The following is an 11282-nucleotide window of genomic DNA, read 5'->3' as shown; positions in this document are numbered from 1 at the left end:
CTAGTGGCATATGGATCTGACTCTCTCCATAGCCTCAATCCTGAGTCCTTCCCGATCTTCATGTTTTCTGCTATAGGATGAGCATCATTATGATCTGGAATTTTTGGCTTTAACTTCCTCAAAACATGTGTCTCATCACCTTCTTCTTCATCAACAGTTTTCAGGCACTGGGGCCTTGTTTTTCTCAGCAGCTGGAATGTTCCTGGTACTCCTCTTTGGTGCAGTTTTGGGTTTTGGAGCAGCTGGCTAGGGAGCTTCTTTGGGCATAGATGAAGCAGCCCCTGATCTTATGGCATCTCCCATAAGTTTCTATGCCTTAGGTGCTAGTGCAACATCTTCTTCCTCTTCCTCTTCAGAGTCTCTCATCATAGATGGCTTTCCAATTACTCTGGCCATGGTCTTCTTGACCCTCTCTTTCCTCTTCTTGCCATCTCTAGCTTCCTTGGGTTCAAGAGTGAGCTCCATTTTCTCACCTGTGGCAACTTTCCTAGGTTTAGACATTGGTTGTCTTCCTGTTGGCCTCTTGGTCTTCAGACCTGGCTTAGTTGCAGCAGCAGTGCTATATTCCTTTTTAACCACTTTCTTCTTGGAAGTGGCCTCATCCTCAACTGCCACAGTCTTCATCCTCAGATTCAGAAGTTTTCTTCTTTCTAGCCGTGGTGGCAGCTTTTGGCAAGTTGCTGGGTGTGCTCCTGCTTCCAACATCTGAGCTGCTAGATGGACTAGTTCCCTCACTCATGTGAACCTGCTCCTATGACTTGTTCTGACTGTCACTTTGATCAGACATAATGCAATCTCTGACAGCTGACCCTGTGAATAGATTATAGATGAGGTAGAGTGGATGAGCATCACAAAATACAGAGGTTTTTGCAAAAGAATGAATCAAAAACTTAGTTTTAGTTTTCCTCACAAAGCATTTCGGATCAACCGATTTGTAAACTCGGTGATACCGAAGCAGCTGTTGGAACCTAAACTAGTGAACTCGGTCAGACCGAGTCACAGTTCGGTGGCACCGAGACTGCTAGGGTTTCACAAAGTCCTGAACTCGGTCACACCGATTTTCAATTCTCGGTCAGACCAAGAATCGCATGTGCAATGGCCTGAGCCGAATCGGTGGTACCGAGTTCCTCAACTCGGTTGGTCCGAGATGGTTTCGGCGGAAACCTAACCCTAAATTTTCAAATCATCTCTAATCTACGGAGTGTTTTGACTGGATAAGATAGTTTCAATAGTGGCAAGATTCATGGCAAACACAACGTGCTAGGAATCAGATAAGGATAGCACAGTGATCAATTTCATACCCTAGTTCAGCGATGAACTCGCTACGGCGGCAATGGCGAGGATGATTCCCGTTGACGGCGGCGGAGACCAGCGGCAGGAGGCAACCGGCGACGAGGAGGACGATCCAGAGACCCTGGAGGCAGAGCGGGCTAAGCGCGGGCGAAAGAGTTCGGAGAAAATTTCCAAAATTTTGCCCGTGGGTATATATAGCCCGACCCTGTCGGTGTGACCGAGTGGAACAACTCAGTGGCACCGAGATGCATAACTGCAAGCAGTTGCTGCAACTCGGTGTGACCGAAAAGTTCAAATCGGTTGCACCGAGATTGAAAACCTAGATCGACTTAGTGATCTCGGTATGACCGAAATGGGTGAATCGGTCAGACCGAAATGCACAAAGAAGTTTTGGAAGTTTAAGTCTATGACGAATCGGGGACTCCGAGTGCTCCTCACACAGAGTGGTTCGAATCTGACTTGATCAAATTTTGTGATGTAGCATGAATAGAGTTTGAGACGAGAAAAGCGTAGATAGCTAGAGAAGGTTCTTAGGCATTCTTGTCCATCCACTTGGCAAGATAAAAAAAGAAACCAATCAATCAAAACAACAAGTGGATGTCCTTGAATGAGTAAATTATGCAACCAACATGCTCACACAATAAAGTGGCAATTGAAATATGTGGCAAAGCATGCACAACCAATTCTAGCATCTATTAAGCAATTGGCGATGACTAGGTCATCTATATATGAGTATATTGACTTAGGAGTCAAATGAAAACATTTGATCATAGGTCATACTCATCGTTTAAGCACAAGTGGGGTTACCACTTTTACATAAAGCGTTGTTGTTTTCACACCATTAGAGTTGCTTTAGCTCAATTCTTAGAGTAAAGCTCCCCCTAGATGTGAGATCCCCCCTTAAGAGGGATGAACTAACCTTGGGTTTTGTCGATGATGACTTCATGTAGATGTTGAAGATGTAGATGCTCAATGTTGATGTAGATCATTTGGTGCTATCCTTTGGAGTGAGTTGCACTTTCAATACCTACACGGGTTAGTCCCACAAGGAACACACAAGGATATCCATAGGCATAGAGTGATGCACACACAAGATGATGTCTATGAAAGCTTTAGGTTACCTTGTCCCTTGTCTTACCAACAAGAGGGTTTGTGACTCCTTGAACTAGTGCAAGATGTGGAAGTTGATTGCACTCGTTCTTGCCAAAATGATAAGAGTGAAGTATGTTGGCGGAGTCACCCTCAGGAACTCTCTAGTTCTTCTTCTTCGGGATCCACACCATCTTGATGGGAATCCTCGGAGTTGTAGTTGTACTTGATGAAGTGGAACTTGATGTAATCTTGGGAACCCACTTGACCAAGGCCTTAGAAGCTTCTTCAAATGCATCAATTTCCTCTTGAAGCTTGTCCTTGCCTTTTTGCTTGTGGTCTTGTGGTGGAAGATCATCTTGAGCTTGTGTCCCTTTGAAAGAAGTAGGATCATACTTCTCTTGTTGAGGAACAAACTTTGTCTTGGGGTATTGATCTTCTTCCCACTCAACTCCATTGGCATTGAACTTCCGTTCAAAACCAACACCTTGGTTCTTCCGATGCCTTTCTTGCTTGCATACAATTTCCTCCAATTGCTTACTCCTGGAAAGGCTCTTGTAAACACCTTTCTCTATAATTCCCTTCAATAAGCTATTTTCTTGCCCAAGTGTAACTTGGCTAAGAGAATCATTAGTGGAATCAAGAGAACTACTAGAAGCAACAATATTGGATTTAGCATGATTATTGTTACTGCTAGAGGAAGAATCTTTCTTGTTCTTGTGACTAGACTTGACTTGAGGCATGTAAGTGGATAAGAGTAAACGCTTGGCAATGTAAGAAGAACTTTTCTTGCGAAGATCATCATTGATTGCCTTCAAGAACTCATGCTCTTGCTCAAGGTTGAGCTTTTCAAAACGTAATTTCTCCTGAGCCCTTAAAAGTTCTCGATGATCTCCTAAGATAGTTTCATGAGCTAACTTAAGAGTGTTTAGTTCTTTAGTTAGAGACTCAATCTTCTCCTTATCATTGTCATTCGTTTCATCTTGATTAGCATGATTAATTGACGTTTCATCATAGTATTCATCACTAGAGTTGTCAACAAGTAAATCATCATCACCTAACAAGTCATCTTCATCACTATTGAAATCAACATACTCGGGGTGTTATACCTTTGGACCTTTGGCCATGAAGCATCTTCCAATTCCTTCATTTGGTGAATCAAATATGTCGTAGGAGTTGGTTGACACAAGTGCTAGACCGGCAACACCTTCATCTTGAGTATATTCGGGGTCGGAGTGATAGCTTCTCTCGGAGTGATTGTCGGAGTCGGAGCCGGATACCCATTCACCAACATGAGCTTGATGTCTTTGTTTTGTGTAGCTCCTTGATGACTTGTCCTTTCTTTCCGAATCCTTGCTTCTCCGTGAGGGTCTTCGTTCATAACGATCATCTCTACTCCTTCTTTCTCTAGGTGGTGAGTCTTCTCTTCTACTTCTTCTTTTTGGAGAATCTTCTCTTCTTTTGTGGGGTGCCGTACACTCATTGGAATAGTGTCCGGGCCTTCCACAATTGTAGCAGTTTCGCTCTCGACTAGAAGATCTTTTGTCATTGTAGGACCTTGACCTGGAGCTTCTCTCTTTGCTTCTACTCTTGTAGAATTTGTTGAAGTTCTTCACCACTAAGCTCAATTCTTCATTGAAGGTTTGTTTCTCACTTGATGATGTGGGGGCTTCACATGAGGCTTTCTAAGCACCAGTTGATTTGTTGTGAAGTTCCTCCTTATCCTTGAGTGACATCTCATGAGCAACAATTCTTACAATGACTTTCGTTGGCTTGAGATCTTTGTAATTGGGCATCATTTGAATCAATGTGCACACGGTATCATATTTTCCATCCAAGGCTCTTAGGATCTTCTTGATGATGAATCTGTCGGTCATCTCTTCACTTCCTAAGCCGGTAATGTCATTTGTGATAAGAGAAAGCCTAGAGTACATTTCAGCGACACTTTCACCATCCTTCATTTTGAACTTGTCAAGTTGACTTTGAAGCACATCCAACTTGGATTCCTTGACGGAGTTGGTACCTTCATGCATGTCAATCAAAGTATCCCAAATTTCCTTTGCATTCTCAAGACGGCTGATTTTGTTGAATTCTTCGGGGCACAATCCGTTGAAGAGGATATCACAAGCTTGAGCGTTGTATTGCAGCATTTTCAACTCTTCCGCGGTGGCTTCACGATTCGGTTCTCTCACATCAAAGAATTCACCTTGCAAGCCAATACACACAATAGCCCAAACGGCGGGGTTATGTCCAAGGATATGCATTTTCATCTTATGCTTCCAACTAGCAAAATTAGTACCATCAAAGTAAGGACCTCTACGGTGATAATTTCCCTCGCTAGACGCCATACTCTCGTAGGTTGTGAAACCAAGGCTATGACCACCAAAAGCTATGGAAATCAAAGCAAATGGAGACCAAAGCTCTGATACAACTTGTAGGATCGAAAGTATGTCTAGAGGGGGGGTGATTAGACTACTTGACCAATTAAAAATCTATCATTTTCCCAATTTTAGTCTTTGGCAGATTTTAGCTATCTTAGCACAAGGCAAGCAATCATAACACAATTCAAGCAAGCATGCAAAGAGTCTATGAGCAGCGGAAAGTAAAGCATGCAACTTGCAAGAATGTAAAGGGAAGGGTTTGGAGAATTCAAACGCAATTGGAGACACGGATGTTTTTGTCGTGGTTCCGATAGGTGGTGCTATCGTACATCCATGTTGATGGAGACTTCAACCCACGAAGGGTAAAGGTTGCGGGAGTCCACGGAGGGCTCCACCAACGAAGGGTCCACGAAGAAGCAACCTTGTCTATCCCATCATGGCCATCGCCCACGAAGGACTTGCCCCACTAGCGGTAGATCTTCACTAAGTAGGCGATATCCTTGCCCTTACAAACTCCTTGGTTCAACTCCACAATCTTGTCGGAGGCTCCCAAGTGACATCTAGCCAATCTAGGAGACACCACTCTCCAAGAAGTAACAAATGGTGTGTTGATGATGAACTCCTTGCTCTTGTGCTTCAAATGATAGTCTCCCCAACACTCAACTCTCTCTCACAGGATATGGATTTGGTGGAAAGAAGATTTGAGTGGAAAGCAACTTGGGGAAGGCTAGAGATCAAGATTCATATGGTGGGAATGGAATATCTTGGCCTCAACACATGAGTAGGTGGTTCTCTCTCAGAAAATGTGTATTGGAAGTGTAGGTATGTTCTGATGGCTCTCTCCACGAATGAAGAGTGGGTGGAGGGGTATATATAGCCTCCACACAAAAACTAACTGTTACACGCAATTTACCAATCTCGGTCAGATCGAATTGAGAAACTCGGTCGGACCGATTTAGCAAACCTAGTGACCGTTAGGATTTTCGGTGGGACTGAGATGCAACTCGGTAGGACCGATATGGTTAGGGTTAGGGCATAACGTAATCTCGATGTGACCGATTACACAAACTCGGTGGGACCGATTTTGGTAATAAGCTAACCAGAGAGTTGGTCAGGTAAACTCGGTGGGGCCGATTTGCTCATTTCGGTGGGACCGAAATGTTACAAAAGGGAAACAGAGAGTTTACATTGCAATCTCGGTGGGACCGATCACTCATCTCGGTAGGACCGAAACGTTACGAAGGGAAACAGAGAGATTACAACCCCATCTCGGTGTGACCGAGATCCCTATCGGTGAGACCGATTTGTCTAGGGTTTGTGGAAGTGGCTATGACATCTGAACTCGGTGGCGCCGGATAGAAAGAATCGGTGGGGCCGAGTTTGACTTTCGGTTTAGGTCATATGTGGATGTGGGAAGGTAGTTGAGGGTTTTGCAGCATATCACTAAGCACTATGAAGCAAGAACCTCATCAAGCAACACCTCATCCCTCCTTGATAGTACTGGCTTTTCCTATAGACTCAATGTGATCTTGGATCACTAAAATATAAAATGTTGAGTCTTGAGCTTTGAGCTTGAGACAATCTTTTTGTCCTTAGTATTTTGAGGGGTCCACTTTCCTCATCCATGCCATGCCATTCATTGAGATTTTCCTGAAATATTAATCTTGGAATAATGTTAGCTCAATGAGCTATATGTTGTTAGGAATTAACAAAACCACCCAGGGATAGTTGCACTTTCAGGTATCCATCCATCCGACCAGTATTCGTCTTGTGGGGCGAGTTCCTTAGTATGTCTCTCCCCGTTTCAAGCCGTGTTAATTTCACTGAAGTTTATTCAGAACCCGCTCTAATGTATTCGGAGCCGAACACTCTTAAGATTCTAAGGTCCGAAGACATCTCGAGATCGCAGTGGGGCAAGGGCTTCGCACACCTTTCTAGTGGGCGTGCGGCCCAATGTCATCCTTCCATGCACCCGTCCTTTTGACTTCATGATAAGATGCTTATTTATATATCCAAAGGCGCCGACAACAGTTATCTTCCCCTTCGCCAAGAACAACACCGAGAAAACTCTCCAAATCCAAGGCCGACATCCTAGGTTCTTCGTTATGCCTTCACGACCCGCTCCCAGGTGATTGGTCGAGCTGATCGGTCTAACATATCCAACTGAGTCGCTTGCAGACGCAGCGCTTCCTCCCTTCGGCCGATATGGTCCCAGTCCGTGCCAGTCTCATCTCCATTGATGGTCATGCCCTTGCCGAGAACTCCCCCGCCCCAAACAAGGAGGAGAGGGTATGTCTCGTGCCCTTCCTTCTAAGAGGTCTGGGTTTTCCTATTCATCCTTTCCTACGGGGTCTACTAGAGTTCTACGAGATCCAGCTCCACAACCTCACCCCGGGGTCGATATTGCACATTTTTGGATTCGTGGCCTTGTGCGAGATATTTCTAAGTTGTGATCCCCACTTTGACTTGTGGAGAAAGTATTTCTGTCTTGTCCCCCGCCTCTGGGAGGAATCTATATTTGAGGTCGGCGGTGCCGAAGTATGGCAAATAGCTGGGACAGGGTACCCAATCTGATAGAGGCGAAGGTGTCCCGATGTTTCGATGAGATAGCTATCATTTTCTGTGGGAGTTGACTTTGATGATCCGACTACGAACGTGCGAAGACGTCGTGCCTTAGCAATCACTAAACCAACTTCCGAGGGTTATTGACCACACCGGAGCACGATCAACTTGACCACGAGGGTCTATTTCCTGCGAGCAAAACAAAGAACAAGCAAGAAACTGAGATTGCAATCTAGATATTGCGAATATAAGATGAAAGCTTTATCAATCAAGGTGGGGTTCTGTGACGTCTTGGTCTGGTCATTGAACACAAACGAAGTACGCGAAGTTGCAGCTATGGCGAACTCTTAACGTAAATAAAACCCAAAGTCTAAACGATGCCCTAAGGGCTGTATATATGGAGGAATAGGGGGAATTTCGCGGCCCTTGGAGGAGGGGTCCGAAACACACCCTAACCCTTGTTTCCCCACACATACGCACTCTAAAAATAGCCTATACTTAAGTATTTCAAAATTACATGTGCCTAGCCCAATAATAAGGTGACGCAGCACCTAGAATAGTCTCTAGACAAAATTTATGAAGTGACATCTTGCATATTTCGTCCAAGGCTTCATGCACTCCTTATGGTGGCTTCACAGTCCTGAAATCATCATTTGCAACTCCGTTCTTGTTCCTCTTGCGCATGCCATCACCTCCATGCTTGGTCTTGATCTAGTGTTCATCACTCTTATCCATGCCAGGCCCTTCATTTGTAAGCAAAACAAATGTATCCAATTTAGGCAGCATCATATTCTCATGAACATTAGAATCATTACCAAGAAACGGAAGTACCTAATAATTTAATTGGTGTGCGCGAGCTCTAGTAATTGGACCAGTATATGTAGCAGTAGGGGTTGTGGGTGTAACAATGGTATTGATGTCCTCATCATCCTCCCCTTCTTGAAATGAAGTCGTCCTCGATGGAAGCTCATCTTCCTCACCCAAATAAGGCTTAAAATCTGCAATGTTAAAAGTGGGACAAACAACAAAATCTGCAGGCAGGTCAAGTTTATATGCATTATCATTTATTTTCTCTAACACCTTAAAAGGACCGTTAGCACGTGGCATTAGCTTTGATTTACGAAAATTAGGAAATCTATCCTTACGCAAATTTAACCAAACAAGATCTCTGGGTGCAAACACAACATGTTTTCTACCCTTATCTCCAGCAAGTTTATATTTTGCATTCATATGCTCAATGTTTTCCTTAGTTAACTCATGCATTTTTAAAGTCAATTCAACACGTTGTTTAGCATCAAAATTAACCTTCTCCGAAGATTGAATAGGCAACAAATTAATAGGTGCACGAGGTAGGAAAACATACACAATTTCAAAAGGACACATCTTAGTAGTAGAATGCAATGAACGATTATAAGAAAATTCAATGTGAGGCAAGCATTCTTCTCACATTTTCGTATTATTCTTCAAAATAGCCCTAAGCATAGTATACAATGTTCTATTGATTACTTCTGTTTGTCCATCAGTTTGGGGGTGACAGGTAGTACAAAAAAGCAGTTTAGTCCTCAACTTAGCCCATAAACATCTCCAAAAGTGGCTAAGAAATTTAGTATCATGATCTGAAACAATAGTATTTGGCACAGCATGCAAGCGAATAATTTCATGAAAGAACAAATCAGCAACATTGATAGCATCATCGCTTTTATGACATGGTATAAAGTGTGTCATTTTCGAGAATCTATCCACGACAGCAAATATGGTATCCCTCCCTGACAGAGGCGAGGGTGTCCCGATCTTTCGATGAGATGATAACTATCAATTTGGTGGAGACGACTTTGATGATCCGACTACAAACATGCACGACATTGCGCCTTAGCAATCGCTAAACCAACTTCCGAGGGTTATTGACCACACCGGAGCACAATCAACTTGACCACGAGGGTCTATTTCCTGCGAGCAAAACAAAGAACAAGCAAGAAACTGAGATTGCAATCTAGATATTGCGAATATAAGATGAAAGCTTTATCAATCAAGGTGGGGTTCTGTGACGTCTTGGTCTGGTCGTTGAACACAAACGAAGTACGCGAAGTTGCAGCTATGGAGAACTCTTAATGTAAACAAAACGCGAAGTCTAAACGAGGCCCTAAGGGCTGTATATATGGAGGAAGAGGGGGAATTTCGCGGCCCTTGGAGGAGGGGTCTGAAACCCACCCTAAGCCTTGTTTCCCCACACATACGCGCTCTAAAAATAGCCTATACTTAAGTATTTCAAAATTACATGTGCCTAGCCCAATAATAAGGTGACGCAGCACCTAGAATAGTCTCTAGACAAAATTTATGAAGTGACATCTTGTATGTTTCGTCCAAGGCTTCATGCGCTCCTTATGGTGGCTTCACAGTCCTGAAATCATCATTTGCAACTCCGTTCTTGTTCCTCTTGCGCATGCCATCACCTCCATGCTTGGTCTTGATCTAGTGTTCATCACTCTTATCCATGCTAGGCCCTTCATTTGTAAGCAAAAAAAATGTATCCAATTTAGGCAGCATCATATTCTCATGAACATTAGAATCATTACCAAGAAACGGAAGTACCTAATAATTTAATTGGTGTGCGCGAGCTCTAGTAATTGGACCAGTATATGTAGCAGTAGGGGTTGTGGGTGTAACAATGGTATTGATGTCCTCATCATCCTCCCCTTCTTGAAATGAAGTCGTCCTCGATGGAAGCTCATCTTCCTCACCCAAATAAGGCTTAAAATCTGCAATGTTAAAAGTGGGACAAACAACAAAATCTGCAGGCAGGTCAAGTTTATATGCATTATCATTTATTTTCTCTAACACCTTAAAAGGACCGTTAGCACGTGGCATTAGCTTTGATTTACGAAAATTAGGAAATCTATCCTTACGCAAATTTAACCAAACAAGATCTCTGGGTGCAAACACAACATGTTTTCTACCCTTATCTCCAGCAAGTTTATATTTTGCATTCATATGCTCAATGTTTTCCTTAGTTAACTCATGCATTTTTAAAGTCAATTCAACACGTTGTTTAGCATCAAAATTAACCTTCTCCGAAGATTGAATAGGCAACAAATTAATAGGTGCACGAGGTAGGAAAACATACACAATTTCAAAAGGGCACATCTTAGTAGTAGAATGCAATGAACGATTATAAGAAAATTCAATGTGAGGCAAGCATTCTTCCCACATTTTCGTATTATTCTTCAAAATAGCCCTAAGAATAGTAGACAATATTCTATTGACTACTTCTGTTTGTCCATTGGTTTGGGGGTGACAGGTAGTACTAAAAAGCAGTTTAGTCCCCAACTTAGCCCATAAACATCTCCAAAAGTGGCTAAGAAATTTAGTATCATGATCTGAAACAATAGTATTTGGCACAGCATGCAAGCGAATAATTTCATGAAAGAACAAATCAGCAACATTGACAGCATCATTGCTATTATGACATGGTATAAAGTGTGTCATTTTCGAGAATCTATCCACGACAACAAATATGCTATCCCTCCCTGATAGAGGCGAGGGTGTCCCGATCTTTCGATGAGATGATAACTATCGATTTGGTGGAGACGACTTTGATGATCCGACTACAAACATGCACGACATTGCGCCTTAGCAATCGCTAAACCAAATTCCGAGGGTTATTGACCACACCGGAGCACGATCAACTTGACCACGAGGGTCTATTTCCTGCGAGCAAAACAGAGAACAGGCAAGAAATTGAGATTGCAATCTAGATATTTCGAATATAAGATGAAAGCTTTATCAATCAAGGTGGGGTTCTATGACGTCTTGGTCTGGTCGTTGAACACAAATGAAGTACGCGAAGTTGCAGCTATGGCGAAATCTTAATGTAAACAAAACCCAAAGTCTAAATGACGCCCTAAGGGCTGTATATATGGAGGAAGAGGGGGAATTTCGCGGCCCTTGGAGGAGGGGTCC

At 43.1% G+C, this 11282-nt stretch overlaps 1 pseudogene; it reads right to left on the bottom strand.

Annotated features, from left to right (window-relative positions):
- Nucleotides 1-309: 309 nt before the first annotated feature.
- Nucleotides 310-4730, bottom strand: LOC147965000 (uncharacterized; annotated as a pseudogene).
- Between the last annotated feature and the right edge of the window lie 6552 nt (nt 4731-11282).

This window comes from Triticum urartu, chromosome 6A, assembly GCF_056163025.1.
Source record: "Triticum urartu cultivar PI428250 chromosome 6A, HENAU_Tu73, whole genome shotgun sequence".
Classification (NCBI taxonomy): domain Eukaryota; kingdom Viridiplantae; phylum Streptophyta; class Magnoliopsida; order Poales; family Poaceae; genus Triticum; species Triticum urartu.
The sequence above is the reverse complement of the archived record's forward strand: the minus strand, read 5'-3'. Positions and strand labels throughout refer to the sequence as shown.